Genomic DNA, 17,202 nt, shown 5'->3' with positions numbered 1-17,202 from the left:
GCACATGTGAGTGTGTGTGTGTTTGTGTGTGGTGTGAATGGACAACACACACACACAAAATATGTGGAAGACGGTTCAAAAGGCGATACATTGGAATATGAAGATGCTAGGAGTGCAGCTTCATGCTTCTACTTCATAGTCTAAGTTTCAGTTTCTGGAAATGCCCAGCCCCATTAGAAGGTAGAATTTTCTGTCTATGAGCTCTTGAATTTGAATTTTATCATGCCTGATTTTTGTTTTCATTTTCAAAGCTCTGAATTAGTACCATCTTCAAAACATTCTGGACTATTCTGGACATTCACGGCAATTGGGCATGTTTGTTCTCCCTCCCCCTTAATACTGAGGTCTTTCAGCGAAGAGCCATAAAAGGCTTCACTTGGCTGCGCTTTAGCGGCCCTTGGAAGCTATGTTGTCAAATGCATCATAGACACAAGAGGGCAGTGTGTTCTCAGGAGTCAACCTGGGCGAGGGTGAGCCATCCACCCTCTGCAGGAATGTCTGACTTAACTCCCGGACCTAGAAGGGACCCATAAAATACATTTGCAAGGGGCAAGATTGGCCCCAAACCTAATCAAAGAGGCCCGAACATAAAGTCAGCGTGAGGAGGCAGCCTGGCAGGAGCTGGGAGGAATTCTGATCCTTGTGTTTGAAACCGTGGCCGTCTGTGTAGCAATCTAGGCTCCTGACGGCTGTAATCAAGACACGGCCTCTGTGGGGATATTCAGAAAAGATAGACTTCACGACTGCAGAGAATCTGCCGCTGTCTTGATCCCCGATCGCAGAAACCTTATTCTGAGAAAGCCCCTCATTCATTTGAGGAAAACTTACCGAGCACGTGTTATGTGCCTGGCATGAGTCAAGGGGCTCAAATGCAGCCCTGAGTCAGACGGCGCCAGCCCTGCCCTCCTGAAGCTTACTTTCCAATAGGAGGGAGGGGTGAGCAAACAAAGGCACAAATCAATAACCTCAGTCACATAGTGTTCCCATCTTGCAGTTTCTTTTCTCTCTCAGCCGCTCCCAACCAGCGCTATCTACATTATCTGTTTTTGTTTTTTTAATTGAGGTATAGTCGATTTACAATATTATATAAGTTTCAGGTGTACCGCAGAGTGATTCAATGCTTTCATAGGTTCTACTTCATTTATAAAATAGTGGCTATATCCCTTGTGCTGTACAATATATACTTGTAGCTTATTTATTTTACACACAGTTTGTACCTCTTAATCCCCTATCCCTATCTTGCCCCTCCCCGTGGCCTTCTCCCCACTGATAACCATTAGTTTGTTCTCAATATGTGTGTCTGTTTCTTTTTTGTTATATTCACCAGTTTGTTTTATTTTTTAGATTACACATATAAGTGATAGCATACAGTATTTGTTTTTCTTTGTCTGACACTAAGCATAATACCCTCCAAGTCCATCCATGTTGTTGAAAATGGCAAAATTTCATTCTCTTTTGGAATTCCACTGTGTGTGTGTCTGTGTGTCATACACACAGACACACACACAATGTGTGGTATACACACACCACATCTTCTTTATCCATTCATCTGTTGATGGACACAGGTTGCTTCCATATGTTGGCAATTATAAATAACACTTCTATGAACATTGGGGTGCATGTATCTTTTCAAATTAGTGTTTTCATTTTCTTCAGATATATACCCAGGAGTAGAATTGCTGGGTCATATGGTAACCCTGTTTATAGTTTTCTGAGGAGCTTCCATACTCTTTTCCACAGTGGCTGCACCAATTTACATTCCCACCAACAGTGCACAAGGGTCCCCTTTTCTCTACATCCTAGCCAACATTTGTTATCTGTGGTCTTTTTGATGATGGCCATTCTGACAGGTGTGAGACGACACCTCCTTGTGGTTTTGATTTGCATTTCTCTGATAATTAGTGATTTTGAGCGTCTTTTCATGTGCCTATTTGGCCATCTGTATGTCTTCTTTGGAAAAATGTCTCTTCAGGTCTTCTGCCCATTTTTTAATCTGGTTGTTTGTGTTTCTGATGTTGAGTTGTATAGCTATTTACATATTTTGGATATTGATTCCTTATCGGTCGTACCATTTGCAAAAGTTTTCTCCCATTCAGTAGGTTGTCTTTTCATTTTGTCGATGGATGGTTTCCTTTGCTGCACAAAAGCTTTTAATTAGGTTACATTATGTATTCTTATTCTGAGAGAGAATGCAAGTCACACATTCAACTCCCAAGCATGGCTGCAGGCCACATTTTTAGAGATACCATCTGGCTGCAGTTGATCTGACTGTTTAGTGGAGGGTGGGGATTGCGACAACCTTCTACCAAATGAAAGGGGATGATGGAAGCGTTCATTCTTTGCCATAGACATGGTCTCTCGCCTCCCCTATTTGCATTCAAATGATTTGGGGGTTCACTCAACAAAGTGAACAATGCTTGCTCCCTCTTGAATGGAGCTGCCCCTAACCTATTTATCCAGCAGCAAATTCTGACTCCCCACATCCCATACAACATGGAGGAGATGTTTTGGGGGAGATCACGGTTATTTCAGATCCCAGCTGGCAGCATCCTGTCTTATTACATTGCCAGCTCCTTCGTGTCCTAGAGCCTGCTCGGCCATTATCTATTTGAAAAATTGGGATCTGAGGAAATGAGAAGCAGCCTACATCTCTTACATAAACCACCCCCCGTCTCTTACCCAGATAACACCCATTAGATGGTAATACCACGAACCCTCCCCAGGGAAACCCTGTCGTCGTACCGTGAATGGTGCAAGCACAAAGTCCATAGGGCCCTGCGATGCCCAGCACCTCGCTCTCTCTTCTGAGTTCAAGTTTGGGGTGTGCATGTTCAAGTTTGGGGTGTGTCATTGGTAGCATGTGGCTCGCCTTCCAAAAAGGATCAAAGGGCACAGCAAAAACAGCGCGTTAGCTGTGACCTAATACATAAACCTTGCACATTTCTGCCAAACAGTCCTGGGAAAGTGCACCTCTCTCCTCCCGCCACGTGTTACAACGGGCAGTTCTGCTGCTAATCCTTTCCTCTACTTTCTGTCGCATCGCTCGATCTCCCAATTTTGGGGACAGCGGCGTTCACAGCTCACCCCCCGGGGCACTGGGAACCACCACGCGGTGAAAAATGCATCCCGACAGCACTGTGTTTCCAACCAAAAATGGGACTCAACTTTTGTGTCCATCAGTTTGGAAGAAATGAAAAAAGACACAGTTAGTTGGATGAGGATGGAGACTAGGTGCCATGACCCAAAAGGGGGTTGGTTAGTTGAGTAAACTGACACTTACAGGGACGATGTCATTCTAAACACGTGTCGCTTTCTGGCTGTAGCTCAGCTTCCGTGTATAGTCCAAATTCTGTCAGACGTGCTTTTCTTCGTCTGTCAGCACCGCTTCTGTTGCCAGGATTCTTCTTTCTCTCCATCAGGCCTAATTTTCAGACTTTGCCTTTCCTGTCAGAGCAAGTTTAATTCATCATTTTCCTCAGTCTTTGAGAGAATTTCTTTAGAGGAAAAGTGGTGGGAGAGTGACTTCATGACAAAAATAAATATATAGCTTTTTATTCATGTGTAATAAAAAGTTACTTATTTTTGAGTAGGTAATCCGTATACATGGTACAAAATTCAAAAAGTTCAAATGTGAGTATGGGGGGAAACCCCCACATTCCCATCGCCTGTTTCCCAGGAACCTGGTTCCTCTCAATAGAAGCAGAGTCTTAAGTCTTCCTAGAGATGATCTCTTTATAAATTAGCAGAGATATTCTTTGTATGGCTTTTGAAAGTATCTTTTTCTAAATTCAGATGAATTCTACAAGCAATGTATAAAAGATACATTAAAATACAATGAATGTACCAAAATGGTTTGTCCAATGAAAGCCCTGAGGCTAGACCACATAATTTGTTTGGTTTTTGTTTTAATTGCTTTAACAGAAATGTGACTGAACTTGTAATCAGTCTGGAAATCTTTTAGGTACTCTGGAGTCTGATATGGCATTTTTCTATTTTTTTTAAATTTTATTGAAGTATAGTTGATTTATAATATTGTGTTAGTTTCAGGTGTACAGCAAAGTGATTCAGTTATATATATATTTATAATATATATATTCTTTTTCAGATTCTTTTCTCTTACAGGTTATTACAAAATATTCAGTATTGTTCCCTGTGCTATACAGTAAGTCCTCGTTAATTATCTATTTTATATATAATAGTGCGTATCTGTTAATCCCAAACTCCTAGTTTATCCTCCCCACCCCTTTCCTCTTGATACAGCATGTTTCTTATCCCTTAATGTCCAATTCATCATTTCTTAGTTATGGCTATTAGTCATACCCCTTTGAAATGGAGGGAAGGGCCTCAATTCTCAGAAATAGGGAATAGAGTTTTTTAAGATGAGTTCTTTTGTTATTGAAACCTAGGGAAAAAGCTAGCTGGAGATCCACCTGACCGTACTCTAAGAGGGGACCCTTGGTCACTGGGGGCATATTAAGAGGTCCAGGAAATTGGTTGGGTCTGGGAGGACACACCTATTATGCTCCTGAAGCTTAAAGTTGAATGGAACCACAGCAGCTGGTCCAGTGGCTTGATCTCAAATTAACAGGCCTGGCCCAGCCTGACCAACATGCAGCAGGTCTGGTCAGCTCCTAGCCAGAGGTCAGCACTTAGGCCCAAGAAATGAGTCACTTATCTCTTTTTCTATGCCCTACTCCACCTCCTACCACCCCTAAAGGAAAGCTTTCCAGACCTAAGAGTGAGTCAAATTTGTCTTTTTATTGTTCTATAGCATCTAGAAGACTAACCTATACAAAGTAGGCCCTCCTTAAATGTTGACTGTAATAAGGAGACAAACCAAAACAAAACCAAAAATTTTTCTACAACATATACACTTATTTTATTTTATCAATTTTTAATTAAAACTATTCACTTTGACCTAGATTGAAAGACACCTTGACACTGAATTGGTATTTGCCTTTGACTCATTTGGTTCCCAGGCAAGCCAAGGCAAATTTTGTTGGATACTTTCAGATGTCTGAGAGAAGAGTCTGATTTCCTTGCTAAGGGATTTGCCTCAGATGCAGACCAGCTTTCAAATTCCCCTCCTCAGCCTATGGAGTGGACGTGGTTCTCCTGTGTACGCCACACCCCCGCACACCCCTACCACCACCCCTGGCTGTGTTGAGGCTGGAAAGCTGTAAGTACTTGTGACTTGGTGACTAATCAAATCCTTCTAAAAAAAGTCTCAGCTTCTAAAATCTTGATGTATGAACACCCTCACTAGTTTCTCAACCTCTCCTGTGGTTCAACCATTTATCTCACTGAAATGCTTCCTTTCATTTGGGAAATGCTTCCTTTGCCATCAGGTTGATGTTTCGGGTGCCCTCAGGCAGCCAATGTGTCTCTCATGTAATAGGGTCCCGCCTGCTTGTTGCTGCAGGCTGTGCAGCTGGAGAGCGATCCTGCAGACTGGAGGGCAGTCCTTTCCTTTGGGTTCATTGATGCTATAAAATGTATCTGGGTTCTTCATGGGGGATGTTGTTCTTCACTCCTCCTTCCCTTCAGTTGATGATAGAGAAGAAAGTGCATGGGGCCTGCTGGGGAGAAATTATGGACTGCAAAGATATTGAGTCTTTCCAATATTATCCAAGTCGAACATTCCAGGGCAATAACTCAACCCAGCCAGTCCTACTTGAGAAGGCGCAAGTGTGGAATGACAAGCAGCTATGCCCCCGGCAGAGCCAAACTAACCGTACTGCCTCCTTAGATCCCTGGGGCCTTGGTAATTCTTGAGATTTCCTGGTGTAGACCTAAGGTTCTGCTTATTCTATTCCGACTGCATTTTGACTCATTTGGTTCCCAAGCAAGCCAAGGCTAAACCAACCTGCCAACTCCTACCTCAAACCCACTGAACGAGACATGGGATTTCTTGGAGTTTTACTTTTACCTGTTGTTCTCCAAGAAGAAATTCCATTACACAGGGGCATTTCTCAGTACCCTCTCACATTTACATACCAATTCTTATGGAATACAGATACCAAGCTCAAGACCTTGACATTGAACCCCCAATGGGGGTGGAATGTCTATGGCCATAACAGCCCAGAGCCCCCTGAATCCCACCTCTTAAAATTTCTGTTGGTGCTGCTCCCACCCAGACAGGTCAAGTTGGAGTGAGGCATTCTCCCCAGTAACCAGGTGGAGTAGGAGCCCTCCCTGCAAGAGAGCAGAAAGGGAGAAGAGTGATCCTTTGTGGATCCTCATTTCATTCTTGTGTCTACTTGGATTCACCTCGGAGTGGAGGTGATTCCACCTGTGGAGGCTTGGGGAGGCTTTCCCCCCACTTCTGCTCCTTACTATCAATCTCTATACCCCCACCCAGCTTTGTCTTTACTGCCTGCTTCCCCAACCAGAATGTGAGACCCCCAAGCATAGGATTGGTCTGATTCACTTACTGCTGTACCCCCAGTGCCTGAAACACCACCTGTCCCATTTGTGGGCACCTAAAAATATTTGTTAAACAAATAAGGGACCTCTACTAATGCCAGGCACTGTGTCAGATCCTGTCCATACACTATACATGTAACACAAGTGTCAGCATCATATTTCTACAGGTGAGGAAACTGAGGAGTAATGAGGTTAAGCCACTTGCTCAAGGTCGTGCAGTTAATCGTCGACTTGGAATTTGAACCAGGATTGTCTGCCTCTAAGGCTCTATCCCTTCTCTTGTACACAAAAACTAAAGAAATACATAAACTGCGAGTGTGTTCACTCTTCAAAGGACCTCAATTTTCTACACAAGTAGTATTTAGGAAAATAGAAGGAATGGCAGAATATATATTGAAACTAAGTTAGGAAACTAGGAGAACCTTTCTGAGGGTCATAATTTAAACTAAACTAGCACAGCCTAACACAAAATATTATGGACCAAAATCAGACAACAATTCTCAATATCTCAGAGAGTTTAATTAATTTACTTAAAGTTCTTCAATCGAGTGTGAGTAGCCAGGCTGTAGAGAGCAGGATGGTTCCTCTGTGCGTGTATGGCTGGGGAGCTGGGCAGAAGGTACGACAGCATAAAGTTTGCAGTGAAAACTTAGCAGTCTCAGCTCATTCGAATTATAGGGGCCCCAGAAGAAGAGAAAAAGAAAGGAACTGAGAAAATATTTGAAGAGATTAAACTTCCCTAATATGGAAAAGGAAATAGTCAAGTCCAGGAAGTGCAGAAAGTCCCATACAGCATAAATCCAAGCAGAAACATGCCAAGACACATATTAATCAAACTAACAAAAATTAAATACAAAGAAAATATATTAAAAGCAGCAAGGGAAAAACAACAAATAACATACAAGGGAATCCCCATAAGGTTAACACCTGATCTTTCAGCAGAAGCTCTGCAAGCCAGAAGGGAATGACAGGACATATTTAAAGTGATGAAAGGGAAAAACCTACAACCAAGATTACTCTACCCAGCAAGGATCTCATTCAGATTCGATGGACTAATTAAAACCTTTACAGACAAGAAAAAGCTAAGAGAATTCAGCACCACCAAACCAGCTTTACAACAAATGCTAAAGGAACTTCTCTAGGCAGGAAACACAAGAGAAGGAAAAGACCTACACTAAAAAACCCAAAACAATTAAGGAACGTACATATCGATAATTACCTTAATGTAAATGGATTAAATGCTCCAACCAAAAGACATAGACTGGCTGAATGGATACAAAAACAAGACCTGTATATATGCTGTCTACAAGAGAACCACCTCAGACCTAGGGACACATACAGACTGAAAGTGAGGGGATAGAAAAAGATATTCCATGCAAATGGAAATCAAAAGAAAGCTGGAGTAGCAATTCTCATATCAGGCAAAATAGACTTTAAAATAAAGACTATTATAAGAGACAATGAAGGACACTACATAATGATCAAGGGATCAGTCCAAGAAGAAGATATAACAATTGTAAATATTTATGCACCCAACATAAGAGCACCTCAATACATAAGGCAAATGCTAACAGCCATAAAAGGGGAAATCGACAGTAACACAATCATAGTAGGGGACTTTAACAGCCCACTTTCACCAATGGACAGATCATCCAGACAGAAAATTAATAAGGAAACACAAGCTTTAGATGATACATTAAACAAGATGGACTTAATTGATATTTATAGGACATTCCATCCAAAAACAACAGAATACACTTTCTTCTCAAGTGCTCATGCAACATTCTCCAAGATAGATCATATCTTGGGTCACAAATCAAGCCTTGGTAAATTTAAGAAAACGGAAATCGTATCAAATATCTTTTCTTACCACAATGTTATGAGACTAGATATCAATTACAGGAAAAAAATCTGTAAAAAATAGAAACACATGGAAGCTAAACAATACACTACTAAAGATCACTGAAGAAACAAAGAGGAAATAAAAAAATACCTAGAAACAAATGACAATTAAAACACAATGACCAAAAACCTATGGGATGCAGCAAAAGCAGTTCCAAGAGGGAAGTTTATAGCAATACAATCCTACCTCAACAAACAAGAAACATCTCAAATAAACAACCTAACCTTGCACCTAAAGCAATTAGAGAAAGAAGAACAAAAAACCCCCAAGTTAGCAGAAGGAAAGAAATCATAAAGATCAGATCAGAAATAAATGAAAAAGAAATGAAGGAAACAATAGCAAAGATCTATAAAACTAAAAGCTGGTTCTTTGAGAAGATAAACAAAATTGATAAACCATTAGCCAGACTCATCAAGGAAAAAAGGGAGAAGACTCAAGTCAATAGAATTATAAATGAAAAAGGAGAAGTAACAACTGACACTGCAGAAATACAAAGGATCATGAGAGATCACTACAAGCAACTCTATGCCAATAAAATGGACAACCTGGAAGAAATGGACAGATTCTTAGAAAAGCACCTTACAAGACTAAACCAGGAAGAAGTAGAAAATATAAACAGACAAATCACAATCACTGAAATTGAGACTGTGATTAAAAATCTTCCAACAAACAAAAGCCCAGGACCAGATGGCTTCACAGGTGAATTCTATCAAACATGTAGAGAAGAGCTAACACCTATCCTTCTCAAACTCTTCCAATATATAGCAGAGGTAGGAACACTCCCAAACTCATTCTATGAGGCCACCATCACCCTTATAATAAAACCAGACAAAGATGTCACAAAGAAAGAAAACGACAGGCCAATATCACTGATGAACATAGATGCAGAAATCTTCAACAAAATACTAGCAAACAGAATCCAACAGCACATTCAAAGGATCATACACCATGATCAAGTGGGGTTTATCCCAGGAATGCAAGGATTCTTCAATATATGCAAATCAGTCAAGGTGATAAACCATATTAACAAATTGAAGGAGAAAAACCATATGATCATCTCAATAGATGCAGAAAAAGCTTTCGACAAAATGTGTGACCACCTAGAGGGGTGGGATAGGGAGGGTGGGAGGGAGACGTAAGAGGGAGGAGATATGGGGATATATGTATACATATAGCTAATTCACTTTGTTGTAAAGCAGAAACTAACACATCGTTGTAAAGCAATTATACTCCAACGAAGATGTTAAAAAAAAAAAAGAAGTTCTTCAATCATCCCACATGTACTGATCGAGCCCCAGTACATGTGCTGAGTTGGGGCTCTGTGCTAAGTGCTCAGATACAAAGAGGACAATAGATAGGATCTTTGCCTCTCTTGGGTTTACTGTCCTCCAGGGAAGACAAACTCACATAAATTTCTGATTACAAACTGAAGAATGAGGAAGAAATATACGGTGTTCTCGGAGAGCAGGTAAAAGAGGGTTCTAACCTAGGCTGTGGGGCAAGGAGGGAGGTCAGGGAAGATTAGTCCCTGGAAATGGTTTTAGAGCAGAACTGAATTCACCCTGGAGATGATCGTCGTGAAAGAAAAACAAATGGTAAATAGGCAGGACATATAACACAAAAATTACAGGAACACTGACAAGAGGAAATGTGAAGGAGGTAGTTAGATTCATGGGCAGGAGCTCAGAGAAGGGGTGTGGGCTGGAGCTATATATTTGGAAGTCTTCATCTTATAGAGGGTAATTGAAATTGGGGGTGTTGGTGAGATCACCTTAGAAGAAATGATATAGCAAGAAGGGAAGGAGCCCGGCACTGAGCTTTAAGACAGTCTAACACTGAGTGGGTGGAAAGAGGAGGAGGTGCCAGCAAAGCAGAGAAGGGCCAGCCAGAGAAATAGGAGGGAGTCCAGGGAGTGTGGCCTCGCTAGAGTCCAGGGAGGAAAGGCTCAATAGGAAGTCACCTGCGTGAACTGACACCGCTGAGGGAAAAGAAAGCTGAGGCCGTGGGTGACCTTAGGAGAGGTCTTAGATGGAGTGATGCGAATGAGAGTCCAGTGAGAGCTGGCTAAGAGGGGGTGGGAAGGGAGGGAATGAAGCCAGTGGAGACCAGCCATCTGCAAACCTGGGTCCACAGGCCAAATCTGGCCGCAGGTCTGGTTCTGGAAGGTTTCACTGGAACACAACCACCTACTCATCCACATACTGCTATCTCTTGTGGGCTGGACTGTGTGTGTATTCCCCCCCACCCAAATTCATATGTTGAAGTCTGAACCCCCAGTATCTCAGAATGTGACTGCATTGGGAGATAGGGCCCTTAAAGAGGTGATTAAGTTAGATGAGCTGATTAGTGTAGGCCCTGATCCAATATGACTGGTGTCCTTATAAAAAGAGGAGATTAGGGCGCAGACAATACAGACAGAGGGATGGACGGTCATGTGAAAGACACAGTGAGGTGATGGCCATAATACAAGCCACAGAGGGTGGCCTGAGAAGAAACCAACCCTGCCAACATCTTGATCTTGGACTTCTAGTCTCCAGAACTGTAAGAAAACAAATTTCTGTTGTTTCAGCCACCCAGCCTGTGGTTCTTCATTATGGCAGCAGTAGCAGATGAATATATTATGTCTGGCTGTTTGGGGGCTACGATAGCTGCTAAGAGTTGAGAAATTACAAAGGTTGGCAAAGTGGAAAATATTTACTAGCTGGCCCTTTACAGAAGATGTTGGCTGAGCCCTGTCGGAGACAACAGTTTCAAGGTCACTGAACTGGTCCATTCCCAAGTCAGGGTTTGCACCCAGCTTGGCCCCCATGAGGCCTGTACCCCGTCCCCCGGAGGGTGCTGTCTCTTCTCAGACAAGAGAGTGGAGTCAGCTGTTTCTTTTCTTTTCCTCAGTTCATGCCCTGCCCCATGAGCAGCTGCAGTGGGGAAATGCTCAGTCATAAACAATTCGTACATTAATGCCAAGGCAGCCGGAAGGGGAATGTCAGTAGGAAATGGTATTTCAAATAAGTGCAAATTTCATAATCCAGCCAATTTCTTAGATTATTTCTCATAGCAATTTTGCCTTAATTTGAGTGAGGGTGGAATGTTCAATGTGCAAGAAACTTACCTTCTTTTGGACCTCTGGCCCAGGTATAGATGTGATATAAAAGTGAAGGCATTCTTCCTGCCATTTAGAACAGGTCAAATGGACCAGAGCAAAGAGAGGAGCCACTGGTCCTCTTTACAAAATTTGACCTTTGTATCTTTAAATCACCCAATACAATTATGATCCTGTGACATCCTCTATTTGAGCTTATAATTGAAAGGCTCCAGGAAGCTTCGATTCCTACTAAACAGAATGGCTCATCAGTGTAATATTATCCTTTCAGGAATATTTCACACATGTCTGCCCTCATCATCAGCTTCATTCCCTGGAAGGACCCTTCTGGATAGTGCCCGGAGAGGCAAGGGCGGCGGGGTGTGTGTGTGTGTGTGTGTGTGTGTGTGTGTGTGTGTGTGTGTGTGCACGCAAATGCCAGTGTCCACAAGGCCAGGCTGCTGGGGTCAAGAGCAAGGCCAGTCAGGTGAAAGCTCCCTCCCCCACTAGCACATGAGGCTCTGAGGAAACTCAGGCCAGTTCTTCCCAGATCTGCTTTTTCACAAGAAGCCGGAAATCCAGATTTGATCTGAAATTTCCCAATGTCTGAATCTTGGCAATGTATTACAATTTTTTTTTTAAAAACCACCCAGGCCAGACTTTTTTTGTCTATGGGCTGGATCCAGCCATGGGCTCCCAGTTTGCGACTCCTGCCCCGGCCAGACTGTGTTGCAAAGTTGAAGGTCAAAACCGCTCTGAACTCATGTGTGCTCTTCATTACCAATTTCAAAACCTCGCTTCTGGGTGGGGTCTGCACATGTGTGTTTCTCTGGCTGTATCTGACCCATCCAGCCTCATACCCAATTTCTCTCTCTCCCCTTTATTTCTGGAGACTGAAATTCTTGGGGTTCTCTAAGCCGCTGTTGCAGGAAATGTCAGCTTCTGAACTGCGTGTTCCCAAGCAAGAAATCAGGCTGAGGTAGGCCAGCAGGAAGGATGCGACTAGATTTTTTCTGTCACCCTGACAATGTTTTCTAAACCTGGAGTGAGGTTTCCTGACTCAATCTCTGTCGCTCTTCACATCAGAGTTGCCAAGGAACAGAAGAAAGGATACTAAAAATATAAGCTTTGTCATCTCTCTGTTCTTTTTTCTTCAAAGCTTTTCTCCACTAAATGCCTCTACTGAACTCTTGAATCTCCATTTGTTTTTCTTTTTTGTTCATTTATTCGGTCACTCAATAAACATTTATTAAGCAAGTGATATGTGCTGGTCACTATGCTAGGTGCTGGGAAAGCCAAGATAAATCAGACCTGGCCTCTGCCATTGAAAGGCCTATGGTGACATGGGTTCCCAGATGTCAAAAGCTAAAGTTTGTCTGGTGACCACAACTCCTATATACATGACCCTTCTCCCTCGCCATTCCTTCCTAGGTCTGGTGAATGTGGCTTGGAAGGATGGAGGTGAACAATAGACACTAAATTAAAAGGGAAACCATGGCTCCTCATGAAGGTGCGGCTTCCAATATGCAGCAGTAAGTAGACCTCACACCTTCCCATTTCAGTTTCTCTAAAACACGTATACTTACTTATTTCATGGGAATTTAAAAAGCTTTATTCAAAGGGCGTAAAAGGATAAATAACAATTTTTTAAAAAAAGAGAAACCATGGGGTTCCTTAGGAGAAAAATGCATCATGGTGGATACCTGTAAACCAAGAAATAATTTCAGCAAAGGCATTATTTTACTTTAATTTTTATTGGAGTATAGTTGATTTACAATGTTGTGTTAGTTTCTGCTGTACAGCAAAGTGAATCAGCCATGCCTATATATTTATCCACTCGTTTTTAGATTATCTTCCCATATAGGTCATTACAGAGTATTGAGTAGAGTTTCCTGTGCTCTACAGTAGATTCCTTTTAGTTATCTATCCTATATGTAGTAGTGTACATATTGTCAATCCCAATCTCCCAATTTATCCCTCCCTAGACTTTATTTTTTAAGGCAGTTTTCCATTCACAGCAAAATTGAGCATAAGGTACAGAGACTTCCCATATACCCCGGCCCCTACATACACACAGTTTTCCACACTATAAAAATCCCACACCATTTTGTTAATTTGTTATAATCAATGAACCTGCACTGACACAGCATTATCACCAGAAGTCCATAGTTTACGTTAGGGTTCACTTTTGGTGTTGTACATTCTATGATTTTTGGTAAATGTATAATGATATGAATCCACCATGATGGCATCATACAGAATAGTGTCACTGCCCTAAAAATCCTCTGTGTTCTGCCTATTGGCATTATCGTTTTAACTTTGAAATGGTTAAGAAGAGGCTCATTAAAATGTTTGTAGCCCAAGTAAAGAATGATTTGATCATTTTAGGAAGTGAACCAGTTGGCATCACATCAGAGTTCAGGGAGAAACTGCAGATTCTGATATAGGAGCAAAGATTTCCTCCAGAGGTTACTAAAATTATTGAATAGCATTAGGCAGTTAACCTTGATGAAACAGCTTGCAAGGGATTAGTGAAGCCATGGAACTTCATGGAATTAGTACTTCCCCTCCAATCCCTTCTCCCAGCATTTACCATTCAAAATACTTGGAAGCCTTAGTGCTCAACAGGTTGACAATCACATTTTTTTTCAAGAAAGATAATCCTAATTCTTAATTCAATTTGAAAGTCCTTGTTGCAATGAGTAACTGCTATATTTGCTGAGCAGATTTACCAGGAAAAAAAGGGATCTTCAGTCCAAAGTCTACTGGATTTATATTTTAGGAGATCTCAGTTAAGAAAAATCTCCTCCAAAAACATTTGCCAAACAGCTTTTATATTAAATGTGTGGGTTCACATTCTCAACTGTTTACAAATGCATCAACTTGGATTTTATTTTATTGTCAAAATAAATGTCTATAGATTCATGGTTTGAATGGGCTTCCAGAAGTGGGATAGATAGTCAAGGTTTGACTTCAGCCTGTTCCATTTGTGACTATTATCCAGAAACAAAGTAGGTCCTAAATCTGGAGTCACCTGTCCTTGAGCCTATACCTGACCCAGTCAGAAAATGGAGGTGCGTCAATGGCCTGGGGAGGAAAGGACCTTATATAAAATTAAAAGAATAGTGTAGTTAACCATGTTACATCTTGGGTCCAAGTAACTCATTTAAGGCAGCAGAACCCAGAAGGGGAGGAATGGCTCTGTAATGGGAGGAATGAGATGAGACTGGCCAGGATCATCATAACCCTGGTCATTGACCTGGAGACAAGGGCAGGGTTGAAATCTTCCAACAGTAGCTGAGACACGTCTAGAGACCCCCAAGATACCAGAAGGGAAAGGAACCAAGAAATAAGGTTGATGCCCTGCATTGGCATGGGTAGGAAGGGGAAACTGAGGTAGTGAAATGCTGTATTAACAATTACTGTGAGAATTCCCTGGCGGTCCAATGGTTAAGACAATGCACTTTCACTGTGGAGGCCCCAGGTTCGATCCCTGGCCAGGGAACTTCCCGCAAGCTACACGGCATGCCCCACCCCCCCACCCCCCAAAAATTACTGCAACCTGATTTGTACCCAGGTGATCACTAAAGTTATCTTCTCTCGGCTCCAAACCCAACCTTCTCCATTCTGCTTTGTTATTCTGGGGCTGGGTATCTGCAAACCACATTTTTGCTTTGGAGATGGCTCCCTGTTAAAGCTGTGCCTACGGGGGGATGCTAGGGGGTTACTGCAAGGAGGATGGAGAAGGTCATGCTCCCTCCTGACCACTTCCCGCTCCTGGGAGCAGCACCCCAGCAGCGCTTCTTCACCCTGGAAGCAGCAATTCCTGCCCATGGCAACTGCCAAATCCAGTTTGCGGTATTTTCAACACTTACAGAGCTGGTCTCATCACATGCCCTCAGAGACATCAGCACCAGCCAGCTGGCATCCATCCTTCTTTGAGGATTGGTTTGCAGCTCTGCGGGGCTTTTCCTCCAAGCATCTACGTTTTAATCATTTCAGCCTCTTCTCTTTGTTCTCCAAGCCCTAGGGGTCATAGCTGTTTCCTACAGTTGCTACTTCCCTGATAATTTGGTGCTATCTTTTTGCCATTTCTGGTTTCTAGTCCACAAATTTGTACTTTGTTAACAATTAAGCCCTCTCAATTCAAATATTTCTTAACTGGAACCTGACTGACTTACTCTTAAATTTGCTCTGTTCGTGTATTCATTCAACAAGCATGTAATCAGTTCCCACTGGACGCCAGGCACTGTGCTAAGTCCTGGGGACGCTGAGATGAATAACCCAGACAAGCTCCTTGGCTTCAGGGGGAGAGAGATAAACACAATTAACAAGCATGGGGAATCTCTTAATGCACTTCCACTTACCGCAGGGAGAGATTTAAACTCTTAATTTCTAATGTAAATGGTTAATGATCCTTTAGCTTCTCAGTGCATTTCTAAAATTGAAGTCGCCATTGCTTTCCACATCATCATAAACCTCACTGATGGATACCCTTGTCAGGCTGACAGGCATGATGCCAAACGCTGTACTCCCACTTGTGGAAACCCACACTGATCCGGAGTCAGTTGTGTTTGCTCCCAATCCTGTGTCTGCCATTTTTATTTATATCTCTGATTACGTTATTCAATGAAATCATATGTAAACCAATAAAACTAAGTGCTCAAAGGATGAGCATTATTTTATAAAAACTAAATTAGGTGAAGGTTACAAGCAATAGTGACGCAAGAAGGTATGATGTGTCTGAGAAGAGCATTTCATCTCTGTGTGTTCTTTCTAAAAATCCATAACGCCAGTCTAATCATGAGAAAAACATCAGATATTGGGAGACATTCTACAGTCTATTTTATAGTCTATTTTGTCTGATAATGAGTATTGGTACTCCAGGTTTCTTTTGATTTTCATTTGCATGGAATACCTTTTTCCATCCCCTCACTTTCAGTCTGTATGTGTCTCCAGATCTAAAGTGGGTCTCTTGTAGACAGCATATATACGGGTCTCGTTTTTTTATCCATTCAATCAGTCTATGTCTTTTGCTTGGAACATTTAATCCATTTACACTTAAGGTAATTATCAATATGTATGTTCTTATTGCCGTTTTGTTAATTGTTTTGGTTTTGTTTTTGTAGGTATTTTTTTCTTCCTTTCCTCTTTTGTTCTCTTTTCTTGTGATCTGATGACTCCTTACTGTTGTGTTTGGATTCCTTTTTCTTTGCTGTGTGTATATCTATTATAGATTTTTGGTTTGCAGTTACCATGAGGTTTTGATATAGCTGTCTATAAATAAACGTGATTGTTTTAAGTTGCTGATCTCTTAATTTCAAATGAATTTCAAATATCCTGCATTTGTACTCTCTTCCTCTCACAATTACTAGTTTAGATATCATATTTGTGTGGGAGACATTCTACAAATACCTGGCCAGTACTTCTCAAGACTGTCAGGGTTATGAAAAATAAGGAAAGACTGGGATTTCCCTGGTGGCGCAGTGGTTAAGAATCTGCCTGCCAATGCAGGGGACACGGGTTCGAGCCCTGTTCCGGGAAGATCCCACATGCCACGGAGCAACTAAGCCCGTGCACCACAACTACTGAAGCCCACACGCCTAGAGCCTGTGCTCCGCAACTAGAGAAGCCACCTCAGTGAGTAGCCCGTGCACTGCAACGAAGAGTAGCCCCCACTCACCACAACTAGAGAAAGCCACACACAGCAAAGAAGACCCAATGCAGCCTAAATAAATAAATAAATTAATTAATTAAAAATAAAATAAGGAAAGACTTAGAAACTGTCATAGAC

This window comes from Balaenoptera borealis, assembly GCF_965194805.1.
Source record: "Balaenoptera borealis genome assembly, chromosome: 6".
Taxonomy (NCBI): Eukaryota; Metazoa; Chordata; class Mammalia; order Artiodactyla; family Balaenopteridae; genus Balaenoptera; species Balaenoptera borealis.
This window is presented reverse-complemented; position numbering follows the sequence as displayed.